The sequence below is a fragment of the Ursus arctos genome, chromosome X (genome assembly GCF_023065955.2).
Source record: "Ursus arctos isolate Adak ecotype North America chromosome X, UrsArc2.0, whole genome shotgun sequence".
NCBI classification, from domain to species: domain Eukaryota; kingdom Metazoa; phylum Chordata; class Mammalia; order Carnivora; family Ursidae; genus Ursus; species Ursus arctos.
The window spans coordinates 103,399,670-103,416,586 of record NC_079873.1 but is presented as its reverse complement, the minus strand read 5'-3'; the positions used below and the strand labels follow the sequence as shown (position 1 = coordinate 103,416,586).

General features: G+C 39.1%; 1 protein-coding gene across 14 annotated transcripts in view; it reads left to right on the top strand.

The window, feature by feature from the left end:
• The window catches only part of ENOX2 (ecto-NOX disulfide-thiol exchanger 2), a 264,447-nt gene that overhangs the window by 95,471 nt on the left and 152,059 nt on the right, over positions 1–16,917 (top strand). For 8 of the 14 annotated variants that reach the window (XM_057314455.1, XM_057314469.1, XM_057314488.1 and 5 more), the window contains one exon: positions 13,058–13,201. The exons of the other annotated variants lie outside the window; for them this stretch is intronic. The gene's annotated coding sequence lies outside the window, so the exon portion shown is untranslated. The remainder of the gene's footprint in view (positions 1–13,057; positions 13,202–16,917) is intronic. 14 annotated transcript variants of the gene reach the window in all.

Here is a 16,917-nt window from a genome sequence, read left to right as displayed (position 1 = left end):
CAGCATTCATGGTAGCACTATCCACGATAGCCATAATGTGGAAATTATCTAAATGACAGATGAATGGATTAAAAATAGTAGGATGTACATACAATGGAATATTATTCAGCCATAAAAAGGAAATCCTGTAGTATATAAGAACATGGATGAACCTTGAAGACATTATGCTAAAGGAAATAAGCCAGTCACAGAAGGACAAGTCTTGTATGATTCCACTTATATGAAGTATCTAAAATAGTCTAACTCATAGAATCAGAGTGCAGAATGTTGGTTACCAGTGGCTGAGGGGCAGGAAGTTTGAATTACACAAGATGAATAAATTCTAGAGTTCTGCTGTACAACATCATGCCTGTAGTTAACAATCCAGTACTGTACACTTAAAATTGTGTTAACAGTATAGATTTTATGTTAAGTGTTATTACCCAGTAAAATAGCTTAAAAAAAAGCACAGAAGTGAAAAGGCACAGCATATTTGAGGAATTTGAAAAGTTCAGTATGAATGAAGCAAATGGTATTTGTGGGAAGAGGCAAGAGATGAAGCTGATGCAGTAATTTGGGCCAGATTTTCTGTATATTTATCTGCCTTCCTTTCTGGTTATAATCTTTTTGAGGAAAGAAACTGTGTCTTATTGAGTCCTGAAATGGTAGGGCCTAGCATACTACCAGGCACACAGAATTGTTTGAATGAATTAGATGAATAAGAAGAGAGACTATCTGTCAATATTATTTCATAGATTCAGTCATTCCAATACATATTGAAGACCTCAGACTCCAGGCTGGAGCAAAATTAAGATCCTACTTATTCTTTTATACAACAACAGTAAGACTTATTTCAAACACAGATTAGGGGTTTTTTTTTTTTGCAGGCTTTTTCCTTTACAGTCATGTTATCTTCTCAGGGAGTAGATTCTAGCTTTCTCCTCAGTAGTAGGTTTGACTTCAGCCCAGGGACATCTCTGAAGGAGTTTATCACTTGTTGACACCCTGATACTCTTCAGGTGGAATTGTTATAGTGGAGGTATGGATCTATAAAAGATGTATTATCATATTACAGAAATCTGTTTTCTCCTGTGTGTTTAATTTTGCAGCTAATGCAGGGTTGTTTTTCATACATTCTTGAAAAACTAGTCCAAATGAGGATCAAATATTAGGAGTGCAGAAAGCATAACTCCAGAACATTAGTGATACAGTATAGCAAAATTAATGGGGTGGGGAGGGGGAAGAAGGGAGGATAAAATTTTTTGAACATGTGAATGAAGATTTACTATATTTATGTAGTTCTGTCTTTAGGGAATGCTAGATCATAAACTCATCATTGGTTAATTAGAAGGCAATTAAAATTGTAGCACAGTGATTGGATAAATAATTAATGAAGGCTGAATGAAACGAAAAAAGGAAATCTAGTGAAATTAGTGTGTACATTTTAGGGAAAACAAAGATACAAATGTTATTCATGCAGTGCATCAGTCCTGAAGGGTACCAATATCCCTCTACCAGTAATTGATGAAATTAACCATGTAAAGACCAAAAGAGTTCCAGTTCTCACTTGCCCCTCCAAAGCATCCTACACTGAGATGCAGATTTATCTGACTGCTACTTCAATTTTCACTCACTTACAACATGTGAAATTATTTTGCTGAACCTTGTTTACAATGTATTTACTGTCGTCTTAAGAATCTATTAGAACAAATTGGTGTACTCTGTGTGTAGTAACTGTTCTTACTGAAAGGGCTGGCTCAGCCAAGGCTCCTGACCAGATCCAGCTGACTAGCTAGTTTTCAAAACCAGCAGAGTGGTTTCTGCAGGGAGAGCTGTGCTTGCTTTTGATAATTACCTCAGCTTTATGAAATCAATCAGCCTGAAGGGAAGACCTCATTACAGATCTGACAAGATAGACTCCAGTTTCAATACCAGAACAACTCTCTGTCCTCAGGCTCTGAAATCTGCAATTATTTATTTTATTTAGGCAGAGACACCCATAATACAGTGCCTCTGGGCACATTCTCAGGCAAGTATTAAGCAGATAACCTAATGGTCAGTGTGTTAGAGAACCTGCCCTTTTGCTGTCACTCAAGTGGAAAATTGGTCAACAGGAATTGCAGCATGGCCTAGAGCCAGCTCAAAGCAGGCACTGATGAATCACCATCTTTCTAATCCCCCACGCTCAAAGATGTAGAGAGAAGGGTGGTTGCTGTAACTGTTCCCTGGGCTAAACTACAGGAAAATAAGACTTTCTCCTCTCAGTTCCTCTGAAGATTGCCAGACTTTATCATAAGGAAAATGATAAATCGCCCAACTACCATCTGTCACTTTGAACTGTTCTATCAAATCAACATTTTTTTCAACTTTGCTTTCATCGAAGAATGTGATTTTGCTATGTTTCCCAAGCCTTAAACTGTATGGGGGAAAAGAATCCTGAAGCATTCTTCTTCTTGAAGTTGGAAATATATATTTTGCTTTCCTGCTCACAGAACTCAAGCACCTTAACAGATTTAGTTCAGACTTTTCTGAAATAATTCACCTTTAGCAGGCCTGAGACATGTCAGCGCCACAGGAAAAACACAGAGAACATTCTGAGCATAGGAAAATATGGATTTGGAGTGAAATTGTCCTTCTCCATTCCAGCTCTCGTGTCACTGTTAGCAGTGTTCTCATAATATAGCAGCCAGCCGAAACTGAGCACTGATTAAAGCTTTGACAGGAGGCATTTCAGTCGTAAGGGTAAAGTGTGGTTCTTTCATGTTGGAAAGTTCAAGGTGACAAATATGGTCTCCTCTCCTAAAAATAGTACAAGCAAAGAGCTATCACTGACTATTCCTGGCATTATTTATTAATGTTTTACCTTGGTGGCTGTGTATTATCTGAAAGAAAAAGAGGGTTATAAAATGAATGCAGAGCTAACATCTCCCAAGCTGTAAATAGGATGTAGCCTGGGGGCCTAAAGAGCCAGCTACTCAAACTTTCTTGATCCATTTTTTTTAAAGATTTTATTTATTTATTCGACAGAGATAGAGACAGCCAGCGAGAGAGGGAACACAAGCAGGGGGAGTGGGAGAGGAAGAAGCAGGCTCATAGCAGAAGAGCCTGATGTGGGGCTCGATCCCAGATCGCCGGGATCACGCCCTGAGCCGAAGGCAGACGCTTAACTGCTGTGCCACCCAGGCGCCCCAATGTTCCATTTTTTTAAAGATTTTATTTATTTATTTGACAGAGAAAAACAGTGAGAGAGGGAACACAAGCAGGGGGAGTGTGAGAGGGAGAAGCAGGCTTCCCACCAAGCAGGGAGTCCAAAGCGGGGCTTGATCCCAGGACCCTGGGATCATGACCTGACCCGAAGGCAGATGCTTAACAGCTGAGCCACCCAGGTGCCCTATCTTGTTCCATTTTTGAGACAAATTCATATAAACCCTCGATTAGACTAGAAGAAGGGAGCTATACACTTATTTAGTGTCTAATATGTGCTAAACCCTAAGTATACCTTCTCTCATTGAATTTAACTCACTTCCCTATAAGAGGGGGCATTATTTCCATTTTATGGTGCAAAAGCAGTCTCAGAGAGATCAAGTGGCTTGCTTTATACCTCTTGTAAATGATACACCTAGTAACTAGCCGATGTGGGTTTGAATCCAGGTCTATTCTAGAGCAACACTGTCCAGTAAAATTTTCTATGATGATAGAAATACTCTGCACTGTGCTTACTATTACAGTAGCCACTAGGTGCATATGGCTATTGAGTACTTGAAATGTGGCTTAGTGCTGCTCAAGAACTGAACTTTTCAGTTCATTTCATTTTATTTAAACTAAGATTTAAATAGCCATATGGCTACTGTGGTTAATGGCTACTGTGGTAGACAGTACATCTCTAGGAATTGTTTTTTCTTGACTGTAGTTTGTAAAGCAGGAATCTGTAACATGGTGTCCATAGAACTATTAAGAAAAGATCCATATATGGAGTTTCTTTTATAGTGTTTTCTCATATAAGGGTCTTAGTCAGTGGAAGGACAGTTTTGCCTTTGGAAATGGAGAATGAAGTTATGTAGAATCAAGGTTCGGGGTGGACTGTATGATCATCTACCACCACTCCCACTCCCTAAAGAGTTTTCAAGGATCCTAGGATAGAGGGGATACCAGGAATGCTGAAGGAACCCAAAAACCATACTTCCTTCTTCCCTCCATGACAGCCTCAGCAGCAGGTTGGTTGGCATCCAGGGTGGGAAACATGACTATTGTACCCAAGTCGTAGCTGAGTTTGGTTCAATATGCATTTCTGGAGTGCTTATAACATTATGCAAGGCATCATGCCAGGCATCGTGGAGGAGGAGATTTTACAAATGACTGGGATGCAAAGTGTGTGCTAAAGGAGTTTACAACCTAGTGGCAGTGGGTAAGTCAGGAGAGAAGGGAGGATAAGACAAATACTCAAAGAACTATAAACCAAGCATGCTCTAAAAGGCATATGAAAAATGCAGATGAAGATCTGAGGAGAACCAGAACAGTGTTTTAGAATTAAAAAAAAAAAAAAGCCCAAGTTCCTTGCTATATTGTTTATCAGCTGTATGACCTTGGGAAATTTACTTAAACTCTACAAGTTTGCCTTTCTTTGTTGTAAAATGGGAATAATAACTAGAAAATAAAATTAAAAGATAATGTTTGTAAAGCAGAACACATTCTTAACAGCCAATGAATGGTTGATCCCCTGGTCGCCCTGCTCCATCACTGTGTATGTAATGGGTTGGGTGGAAGTGGATAAGGAAAGGCATCATGAAGAAAATAGCATCTGAGATAAACCCTTAGAGAAGGATAGTGTTTTGAAGGTTGGAAAGCAAGAAGTAGGTGGTGGAGCAGTGTGAGCTAAAGGCGGGAGATAGGAAAATACTGGAATGATTCATTAAACACCAGGTAGTCTCATTTTGCTAGAGTGTCAGTCTTTTCTCCTCAAAGCATGATTCCCCATAGCAGCAGGATCAGCATCATCTGGGACTTGATAGCAAAGCAGACCACAACCCAGACTTATTAAATCAGAATCTGCATTTTAACAAGCTCCCCTGAGAACATGTGTGCACATTAAAGTTCGAAAAGTGTTGGGGTAGAGTGTTGGGGTAGAGTACAAGCTGGGGCTTGATAAGAGTGCTCAGAATGGGTAGGGCCTTATTTTGAAGGACTTGAATGCCTGACCAAGTAGTTTGGGGAGTCCCTAAAAGTTGCTGAATGATCATGGTCAATAAAAATCTGTCTGTCATCTGTATCACAGCTTGAAAGGGTGACATAAATGTACATTTTTCCCTGAAAGTTTTTATGTTCACCACCATTCAAGCAAGTCCCTTAGTAGAAAAGGATTTTGGCCCTTTTCTTTCTCATCACTTCCCCTGTTCTCTTTGCTCCCCTATTAGTGTTTTACAATGACTCTTGTTTCAACTAAACCAGTTACATAGAATATTGAACTCATGAAATTGACAAGGTAGGTTTGATTTGTTTGACATCAGCTAAGACCTGGAACTGAGAAATGTTCATTGGTTTTGGCTGCTAACCCCTGTGGCTGGAGAGTAATATTGTGGCCCAAATCCATGAGACATTGCAAATATTCCCTTAGAAGTAGCAAGAGGAGCAGCTCTGTAGTGAGAGCTGAAAATAGGGAGTCAGAGATTTTCAGGCCTAACTGAGGAAGGAAGAGAGGCTCCCAGGGACGGATAAATCCTACAAAAGCACCTGCCAGCACATTAAGGTCCTGACCGTTATCCCAATAACCCCGTGTTTCTCCAAAACTTTTGAATTAAAAACTAATTGGGAGACCGTCTACTTCCCCTTATTACCATGGAGTTCCATATCTGATTTCAAACTGAAGTCACTTGGAAAACAGGACTCAGGTTACAGAAATTTGTTTTATACACAGATTAGCTATAGTGTTACTTTTGCCAAAAATGGATACTCTTGTTGTTGTTGTTGTTGTTGTTGTTTCTATCTAAATGTCTGTCTGGAGTTTGCTGCCTTGAATTGAATTTACCATATTTCTCAGGACCTAACCAAACAAGAAGTGGCAGGGACCCACAGGGTCATATTTCCCTACATAACCTGGAGCAATCATTAAAAGTGTTAGATTGCATCATGAAGGTTAGTCCTAATTTGACCTGATAGTGGAAAACTCTATAAAGTGAATTGTGACAGTAACTATAACAGCAGCTGGGCACAAAGAGATCATTGATCTTCTTTCACAAGAGTCATGAAAATTCTTGAGTGCTCTCAAAGCCCAGGAATCATTTGCATCTGTATGGCAGACATCATTGCATGTGAACTCACTGAGAACCACACTTCATTCTGAGATGTTTAATTTGCTGGTTCCATTGCATGAGAAATGTCATTCTCCAAGGACCCCACCCCCACCCTTCCCTAGTATGCATACTCTCTAAAGTGGCCTCATGTGTGTTATGAAGTCAGATAATCTGTATTTTGACTTGACATGAAATAATAGCTGGTCAGCTCTCTAAACCAGTCAGCGTGGTTTTAGATTAGATTACATTACCACGTGGACTTAATTGTGATCATAAGCTACAGCAGTAGCAAAAACCTATAACACTAATGTTTATTATCTGTTTTCCTTTGTTTTTATCAATTTGTGCTTCCCTTTAGACAAAGTGTGTATTTTGTGAGATTAGGCAATGAGGGGACAAGATGTGAGGAGAAATGAATGAGCAAAGTTCAAAGTTTTATTAAATTTATCCTCAGGAATAAAAGGGCAAGGACTATGAGAACTACATAAGACTTTAGTAAATTCCTCTTTTTTAAGATTTATTTATTTATATTAGAGAGAGAGAGAGAGAGACAACGAGGGGGTAAGAGCCAGAGGGAGAGGGAGAGAGAATCCCAAGCAGACACTGCTGAGCACAGAGCCCGACGCAGGCTCCATCTCACGACCCTGAGTTCATGACCTGAGCCGAATCAAAAATTGGATGCTCAAATGACTGAGCCACCCAGACACCCCAGACTTTGGAAAATTTCTAACATTGCTCTGTTAACTATTCGTGATTCCCTCATTTGTTTTTCTTGCTGTAATTATCAGTAGAACCCTTAAAAAGTTAGACATGCTGTGCTCTCATTTTAGGGACAATAAGCAAGTTAATAATCATCCTTCTCAGGCATTTTAGGAGAGATGAAAGGAACCCTCCAAATTGAGGAGACGTAGTTTTGAAAAAGGTAAGCAAAACAAGTTGAATCTCTGGAAGCACAACAAGGAATGGTCCCCGGGCGAAGAAGTCCCCCCCCCCACACACACACCCGCTGGGAATTAGGCCTATCAGGAATTCTATAGATAAGATTCCTGTATGGCGCTCATGGATCGGAAGAATTAACATAGTTAAAATGTCCATGCTACCCAGAGCAATCTACACTTTCAATGCTATCCCGATCAAAATACCGAGAACGTTTTTCAAAGAACTGGAACAAATAGTCCTTAAATTTGTATGGAACCAGAAAAGACCCCGAATCTCCAAGGAACTGTTGAAAAGGAAAAACAAAGCTGGGGGCATCACAATGCCGGATTTCGAGCTGTACTACAAAGCTGTGATCACAAAGACAGCATGGTACTGGCACAAAAACAGACACATAGACCAATGGAACAGAATAGAGAGCCCAGAAATGGACCCTCAGCTCTTTGGGCAACTAATATTTGATAAAGCAGGAAAAAACATCCGGTGGGAAAAAGACAGTCTCTTCAATAAATGGTGCTGGGAAAATTGGACAGCTACATGCAAAAGAATGAAACTTGACCACTATCTCACACCATACACAAAAATAAACTCCAAATGGATGAAAGACCTCGATGTGAGACAGGAATCCATCAAAATTCTAGAGGAGAACATAGGCAGCAACCTCTACGACATCAGCCTAAGCAACCTTTTTCATGACACATCCCCAAAGGCAAAAGAAACAAAAGATAAAATGAATTTATGGGACTTCATCAAGATTAAAAGTTTCTGCACATCCAAGGAAACAGTCAGAAAAACTAAGAGGCAGCCCACGGAATGGGAGAATATATTTGCAAATGACACTACAGATAAAGGACTGGTATCCAAGATCTACAAAGAACTTCTCAAACTCAATACACGAGAAACAAATAAACAAATCAAAAAATGGGCAGAAGATATGAACAGACACTTTTCCAATGAAGACATACAAATGGCTAACAGACACATGAAAAAATGTTCAAAATCATTAGCCATCAAGGAAATTCAAATCAAAACCACACTGAGATACCACCTTACGCCAGTTAGAATGGCAAAAATAGACAAGGCAAGAAACAACAATTGTTGGAGAGGATGTGGAGAAAGGGGATCCCTCCTACATTGTTGGTGGGAATGCAAGTTGGTACAGCCACTCTGGAAAACCGTGTGGAGGTCCCTTAAAAAGTTAAAAATTGAGCTACCCTATGATCCAGCCATTGCACTACTGGGTGTTTACCCCAAAGATACAGACGTAGTGAAGAGAAGGGCCATATGCACCCCAATGTTCATAGCAGCAATGTCCACAATAGCTAAATCGTGGAAGGAGCCGAGATGCCCTTCAACAGATGACTGGATTAAGAAGTTGTGGTCCATATATACAATGGAATATTACTCAGCAATCAGAAAGAATGAGTTCTCAACATTTGCTACAACATGGACGGCACTGGAGGAGATAATGCTTAGTGAAATAAGTCAAGCAGAGAAAGACAACTATCATATGATTTCTCTCATCTATGGAACATAAGAACTAGAATGATCAGTAGGGGAAGAAAGGGATAAAGAAAGGGGGGGTAATCAGAAGGGGGAATGAAACATGAGAGACTATGGACTATGAGAAACAAACTGAGGGCTACAGAGGGGAGGGGGGTGGGGGAATGGGATAGACCGGTGATGGGTAGTAAGGAGGGCACATATTGCATGGTGCACTGGGTGTTATACACAACTAATGAATCATCGAGCCTTACATCGAAAACCGGGGATGTACTGTATGGTGACTAACATAATATAATAAAAAATCATTATTAATAAAAAAAAAAAAAAAAAAAAAAAAAAAAAAAAAAAAGATTCCTGTATGGCATAAGAGAATGAACTAAATAACCTCAAAAGTTTCCTCCTCATCTAATATTTTCCTAATGTCTTCCTAATCTAATGGTTTCGTCATGCCTAATAGAAAAATAGGAGAAATAGCTGCCATAAGAGATTTAAAGATAAATTCTGTAGTTTCAGTGAGAATTACAATATGGTCATTGCTAATATTTTACATTTAAGTCATAATTTCTGCAGTAAGAATTCTTGAAATTAAAGTAATTTTCTTTTTAGAATTTAAATCATTTTAATGGGGCTATTTTATTTACAGTAGCACTCAGCTTGGATCACATATACATGACACAGAAAAGCCTCTAAGTACCTATTGATTTACTGATTTATTGGTTTATTTAGTGTTGTCTTAGGGGAGAAATAAAATAATACAATAAAAGTGGCTAGAAAGCCCTGGTGTCAAGGGATTTTGCTATCTCTATAGCCCTTGTTCTTAACTACAAATTTTTGGAGACCGTATTGTGTCCCAGATAATACAAAATGTGGATTCATATTCAATGAATCAACTTACTGAGTGACATGTCTTTCTCACCTTGATATGAGAGTCTTTTCTAAAGGCCTGAGATGATGGGGCACCTGGGTGGCTCAGTCATTAAGCGTCTGCCTTCAGCTCAGGGCGTGATCCCGGCGTTCCAGGATCGAGCCCCACGTCAGGCCCCTCCACTGGGAGCCTGCTTCTTCGTCTCCCACTCCCCCTGCTTGTGTTCCCTCTCTTGCTGGCTGTCTCTCTGTCAAATAAATAAATAAAATCTTAAAATAAATAAAGGCCTGAGATGGTGTGCTAAATTATCAGGATTTTCACATATCTGGATCATATATGAGGTGGGTACGAAGAAAATACTTAAAATCTCAGTTTTATTTAGTGTCAAACAAAAATCTGTATGCTAGTATGAGGAACAAAATACCTAAATCCTTGAAGTTATCATCTGGGACTAAATAAAAGGCAAAACAATTATAGTCAAATATCTATGACTGAATACTTTTAATTTAGCAGATTCTTTTCCCAAACTCCAACTTTACAAACAGCAATGAAAAGATTCAATGAGAAAAATAAGGTCTATCCTTGGATCAGAGCAAATTCAGACCATTCTCCTCACATTGAACATCAACAATTCTAGAAGTTGAAATGGAATAGAAATAGAAATTCAAAATTACAGTAGTGGCAGTTAATATTTATTGAGTATCTGCTATATGCCAGATGTAATGCAGAATGTTCTACATACATGATTTCATTTAAATCCTAACAGTCCCATGAGTTAGACACTGTTATTAGCTTCCTTTTATACATTATGGCTCTGAAGTTCTGTAAGATCTTCAGTCATCTACTTAATAAGGCAGGAAAATGGACTAATATATTATTCTGTAAAATTATCAAATGCAAAACAAAATAAGAAAAAATTTTCTGATTAACCATCATTAATCAGAACCTCCTAATCCCTGAGCATTCCTTTTGATCAAGCTTTCACCATCCTGCAGTATAGCACTCAAATGATGGAGATGCATTTGAAATCTAATTATTTTAAGTAATGTTGATATAATCAGCATCAGAACTTTTAAGTTGTGGCATTAATTCTTGATTATCATCTGTCACGTCTTTACTTTAACTACATAGGTTAATAGAATGAGTCATTTACCCCTCCCTATTGAATATTAATTCATTCAACACTCACTATGTGCCAGGCATGGTGACAGGCACCAGAGATACAATTGGGGGGTGGGGAGAGAGGGTAGAGTGTTGGTGAGCAGATCCTCCAAAGAAGAGGTTACCAACTTACAGGGAAAAGGTTTTTTTTTAATTCACTTAGAAAGTAAGATAATAATAACTTTAAATATATGTATTTTATCTTTTTTATCTTTGCAACAACCCGGTACAAATGTTATCAGTCCTCTTTTACACATTATGAAACTAAGACTAAGGGAGATTACACGAATTGCCAGCTAGTAAAAGACACAGCCAGGATTTTAACCCCAATCTGTCAGGCTCCAAAACACATACTGTTTCTGTGATACCATTCCATCTTATGTGGAACTTGTTTTGTTCAGTATAATACTGCAGAAAGAAATACCAAGAAAAGTTTTGTAATAGTACACCTCTCACATTTGACTCTGGGACCACTCAGGTGCAAGAAACATCTTCATTTGTAAATTGTATTAAAATCTTGTGCTTGTAAATAGCCTTGGTCATTATTGGAATGTTTTTTAATACATAGCAATTGATGTTTCTTTCTTTAGTTCTAATCATGGTAGGGATTTAACAGAACATAGATATGATGCAGTGAACAGTTGACTTAAGATACAGAGTGAGTTTTCTTTCTTTCACTTAGTTACTCAGATGGTGTAAGGAAGAATGTTTGACAAGTCCCAGAAGACATTTAAGTGTTCCAAGTGGAGTCTGATTGCTGAAGAAATGGTGTTTGTTATGTGGGCTGAAAACATTAGCATAGGGATACTTTTAACTAAAAACAATAATGTAAAGACATTTTGTTAGAACTTTAGCATTCATTTTACTGAAACTTGATTGACTTTTAGCTGACTGGACTCCAAGCTTTTATTGACCTTTTACAACATTGTCTCAAGAATTAGGGGCACCTGGGTAGCTCAGTAGATTAAACATCTGCCTTCAGCTCAGGTCATGATCTCAGGGTCCTGGGATCGAGCCACACATCCCCACATCGGGCTCTCTGCTCAGTGGGGAGTCTGCTTCTCCCTCTCACTCTCCCTCTGTGCTCGTGCTCACTCTCAAATAAATAAATAAAATCTTTAAAAAATATATTTAAAAAACAAAAAAATAAAAAAAGAATTATATAGCTGCAGGCCATAGAAAAATTGAGGGTTAAAGAATGAGCCATGGCAAGTCAACCCGATTCCCCTTTTGATAGGATTAGAGAACCAGTGGCTAAAAGGCTTAAGAGAGATCACCTAACTTTGGTCTTTAACAAAGCTTTTGATTCCACATTTCATGAAGTTTTAATTGAAACCCTTGAAATTCCAGGTGCTGCTGCCAGAGGAGTAAGAAACTCTCTGCATGTCCCTGGCTAAACCATGTAAGACTTGGAGATAGAAAGTGCCTTTTGCCATTTTAGATGGTGCAGCAGCAAGTAGTAAAGTAACCATTCTCTGGCATCATTTGAAAAGGATAGGAGTAACACTACCCAAATCCGGGTCATAACTCCCCATCACTCCAACTTATCCCCTTTCAAGTTCCATATCTTTGTTTCCTTTTCTCATTTGCTATAGAGTTGTGGTTTTCTTTTTTGGAAACCACTATGTTATCATTGGCAGTGACTTGGACACCAGGGTAGTCTAATGATTATAGCTACATCAACTTAACAACCCTTGCAGTGAAAGAAAGAATAGAAAAATGTCAAGAGATAACCTGAGAGAGGCGCCTGGGTGGCTCATTTAGTTAAGCATCTGCCTTTGGCTCAGGTCATGATCACGGGGTCCTGGGCTCAAGCCCCGAGTCACATCCAGCTCCCTGCCCAGCAGGGAGCCTGCTTCTCCCTCTCCCTCTCTCCCCACAACTTGTACTTTCTCTCACATACTCCCTCTCTCAAATAAATAAATAAAATCTTTAAAAAAGAGAGATAACCTGAGGAATACATGACCAAGCTTTTTCAAAGGAAGAGTGGGTTCAACCATAGCCACATTGAATGAAGGTCCTATCTCTTTAAGGAAGGAGGTAGAAGATAATTGATAGCTTGTGGCCAAAAATGTTAATTTCCCAGAAAAGTCAGGAGTCAGGGATCTTCTCAAAGACGAGCCGCAGTCTTATAAGACCCTATATTTTAATTCTGTACTCTTCAACAAAATCTGGAAAAATTACAGAGGGCAACTGGCTTTAAGGAACTCACCTGTCATTCCTAGGTTCTTAAGATTTAGAGAGTTTTCCTCTAGTGGCTCATATCTAGAGACATCCCAGTCCTTAATGGAGTCCGGATTTTGGCTTTCTTTTTCTTCTTTAGGATTGAACCAGCTGCCCTTTGACCCTGCCAACAACAACGAACCCCTGCAGTTTGGTAGTGCCAGTGGCCCTCTGGTCACAGAAGGCCTCATTGAGAATGGAGGGGAGTCAAGCAAGAAAAGAAAAAGAACAAATGCTCCTTCAGGTAAGCTAGGCAATAAAGCACCGTCTTGAGCCAGTGCTGTTGAGTCACCATTTTCTCAGAGCCTAGTATGTGACTGGCACTGTGTGGGAGTTTGTAGGAACTACAGAAATGAGAGAGTCCCCTGCCCTCAAGGAACGCATAGTGGGATAGAGCGGGAAGAGGGAAAGCACAGATGTGAATAACTCTAATAATGAGACAGAGTATCACTGGTGCTGTGGTAAGTGTGGAAAAGGGGGAAAAAACCAACGGGAACACAAACGGGGAAGAGTATAATTCAGCCTTGGACATCATGGAACACTTCACAGCAGACGTGACATTTGTAGAGGCTCCTGGGTGTCTCAGGCCATGATTTCAGCTCAGGTCATGATCTCGGAGTCATGAGATTGAGCCCTGAGTCTGGCTTTGAGATCAAGTCTGGCCTCAGGCTCTCTGTTGGGTGTTGAGCCTGCTTGAGATTCTCTCTCTCCTTCTCCATCTCCCCATCCTTTCTCTGTCTCCCTCTCTCCTTCCCCCCTACCTCTCTAAAAAAAAGTGACATTTGTAGCTGACCCTTAAATGGGTAGGCTTGAGACAAAAGAAGATGAGTAAAGAGCATTGATTTAAGTAGAAGTGTTGCATGAATGAATGGTTTCACTGTATGTTTTTCTTTGTATGTACATGTGGTGTGCTACCCTCACTTTTACTTGTAATGCAGCTATATAGCTACATGTATCTGCAAACCCCCCCACCCCACCCTTGTTTCCTGCAGTATGCAGTCTGCCACATGCATTTTATGCCTTCATAGCTCTCTTTGAACACGTGACGAGCAGATTTTCCTAAATCGTTTATAATAGCCAACTGAGTTTTTATCCTCCCCTGCAATCCCCCTTTACTTCATGTTCCATGAGCCTATTCTCAGGTTAAATTTCTCCAAAATTAGTGGGGAAGAATTAGGAGAACCAAATCTTAACTGATCATTTGGTATTTTAAAATGTATCTCTTTGTTGCTTGGCTATTCATTTGAAAACAGTATCCATAGTATGTGGAGACTGATCTGAGATTTGGGGATGGGCCTAGTAGACACGTTTGTGGTGTTTTTGTTTTGTTCTGGTTTTTTTACTATTACTTTTATATTTGCCTTATAACATGGAGTGTGTTTACAAACATATAACATCATATGTGATTCTTTGATTATAGGTCTTTTCTGCCTCTAAATCAGGGTATTTGTCAAATACAAGTTTGGGAAACAAAAACACAGTAAAACACAGCTATCTGGAGCCCTTAAGAAAAGAATTATTTTTTAGACAGCTGTATTTTCTGGAATATTGGAAAGGCATAGTTTATAGGCTAAGGAACTAGTGTGAGTTCTAATCCCAGCTCTATTTCTGTCTGTGGCCTGGGGTGGTTCCTTAACCTCTCTGAGCTTCACTCTCTTCAGCTGTAAAGTAGAAATGATACTAAAACCCACCTCTTCAAATTTAAATGCAATTATATAGGTTAAGTGTTTGGCATGATATCTGTACACAGTAACTATTTAATAAATGTTGCTATTGTTTTATTATAATTATTATATAATATGAACTTTATCTTTTAAGCATCAACACATTTAACATTTTTAGGTTAACCATTATGGATACAAATTGTGTGTGTGAACATATCTGCCTTTTTAAGGCATGTATTCAACTCTGCTTGACCATTTAGAGGCATAATTCCAGATATTAGGTATTGTACTGCACCATAATACTGTATTATAGTTTTCAGGGTTTGCTAAGGAATATAGGCCTTTTATCTCTACTTTAAATTGTCCTAGACTCTGGTAGCTTTTTAGTTATTACAGCCATATTTTATATATATCCTGTTTCCTTTCTACAGTCTGCAGCCACTTCTGGTTTCTCTCAGTGTCCCTTCATGCAACAGCCCTTTTACTCTTTCTAATCAGTTACAAACTTTAAAAAACAAAACCAAAAAAACCCAGCCAGCTCCAAGTTGGTATGTCAGATTAGTAAGTTAAGTAAGAGTTAAATCAGCTGTAAGAGAACCTGCTATGGAGAGAGTTATAAGATTTAGGGCATCAACTTCAAGACATCTATTTTGGCTGCTCTGAGGCCTTTTTTGATCACTTACTAGTTTTTCCACTGTGTTCATGATAAGTGATGTGCTAATTTAGAGTAATACCTCCTGAACTGTAGTTAACTCATGAGGGTGGGGAAAGGGGGTATGGATTCATCTGAATTGTGAACTAACTTTAAAGAATTGCATTTTTCTTTCTAATAAGAATACTCAGTGAGAGCAAAGTAACTGTTGCAGATAATAGGATTTTAGCAGCAGATTATGCTAATCTATAATTAGCAGAATCAATTTGCATTCAAATAATGAATATGCTGAAGTTCTTAAAAAAGACTATTTTCTTTAAATAGGTGAAATAGCCCTGGCAGGCTAAATTAGCTCCCTTGCGATCTTTTTTCACACTATTTGCCTAGTGAACCCTTTCTTTGTAACTGCACCCAGGTTAAATTACCACAAATTCCAAAAAAGTGAAGTCCAAATTAATAAGGTTTTACTACATAGGGAGTCTCTTATAATTGTTCAGCTGGCAATCTTATGGTATTATAAATGGGCAGATTGCTTTATAATCATTTTTTCTTCCTATGCAGTGCTAGACAAAAGGAAAAGAGAAGATATTTTGTGAGTAGGAACTTCCTTCTTCCTTTGTCACTGTCCCCTGCATCTTGGCAAGGAGGAAGGCTAGGGTTGGAAGTCCTTAACAGAGCTACCAGCCATTTCAGTTCTAAGGTGAGCTATACATCCAGCCATTATATCACTGAACCCTGTGACCCCTTCAAATCAAAGCCTTCTTTCTCCCTCTCCTGTCACTGCAAATGAGGAGGGGTCTTTGACTACAGTTCTAGTTCTTCACCACGCCTTCTGTTTTTCTTCCTTTCCCATCCATCCCTCTTAGCTCATCCTTTTCTACAATCTACCTCTCTCCTTTTATACTAAAATTGATTTCTTAAAGTTCACCAGTGACCTTTTCATGTCTTTTGGCTGGCTCAACCACCTTGACATGTTTGGTTCATTTGATGCTGTAAACAACCTCCCCTACCTTGAATTCTATTTCAGCTGTCCTTGGCAATATAGTTTGCAGATTCCTCTTCCTTTGCTGTCTCCTTCAAGCACTCTTTTTCCTTTTTCTCCCTACCTCCACTTTCAGTGAGTATACTATTATCCACATATGTAGGTGAAGAAATAAAGGTTTGATAAACTAACCTAAGGGTGAACATCTAGCAAGTGGTTTAGCCAGGCCTGCAACTCCACAACCTATCTCTAACTACTATGCCACATTTACAATGTCTGTAGATATTAGGAATCTGGACCCATTACTAAAATGTATGTTAAACATTGGTGGCACACTAGGGAAATCTGTATTTTTGTGAGAATGAGGTGAGCAAAGCTTTGATTTGATCATTTCTAGGATCCCTTCAAACTCTGAGATCCCATGGTCTCTTCTTTTCAGCTTTTTTCCCCCTGCTACTCCCCAAAACAAGTCTTCTAGTTCAGCCAAGGTGATCCACTACCAAACAAGCATTGCGCCTACCTACTTGGTACCTTGCTCATGCCACTTTTTTGTCTAGCATGATCTCTGTCTTCTTTAATCTGTCAATATCCTGTCCAACTAAAAGCACCTTGTATAAGTCCGGCCTTCTCCAGGAAGCCTTCTGGACCATCCATCAGAATTG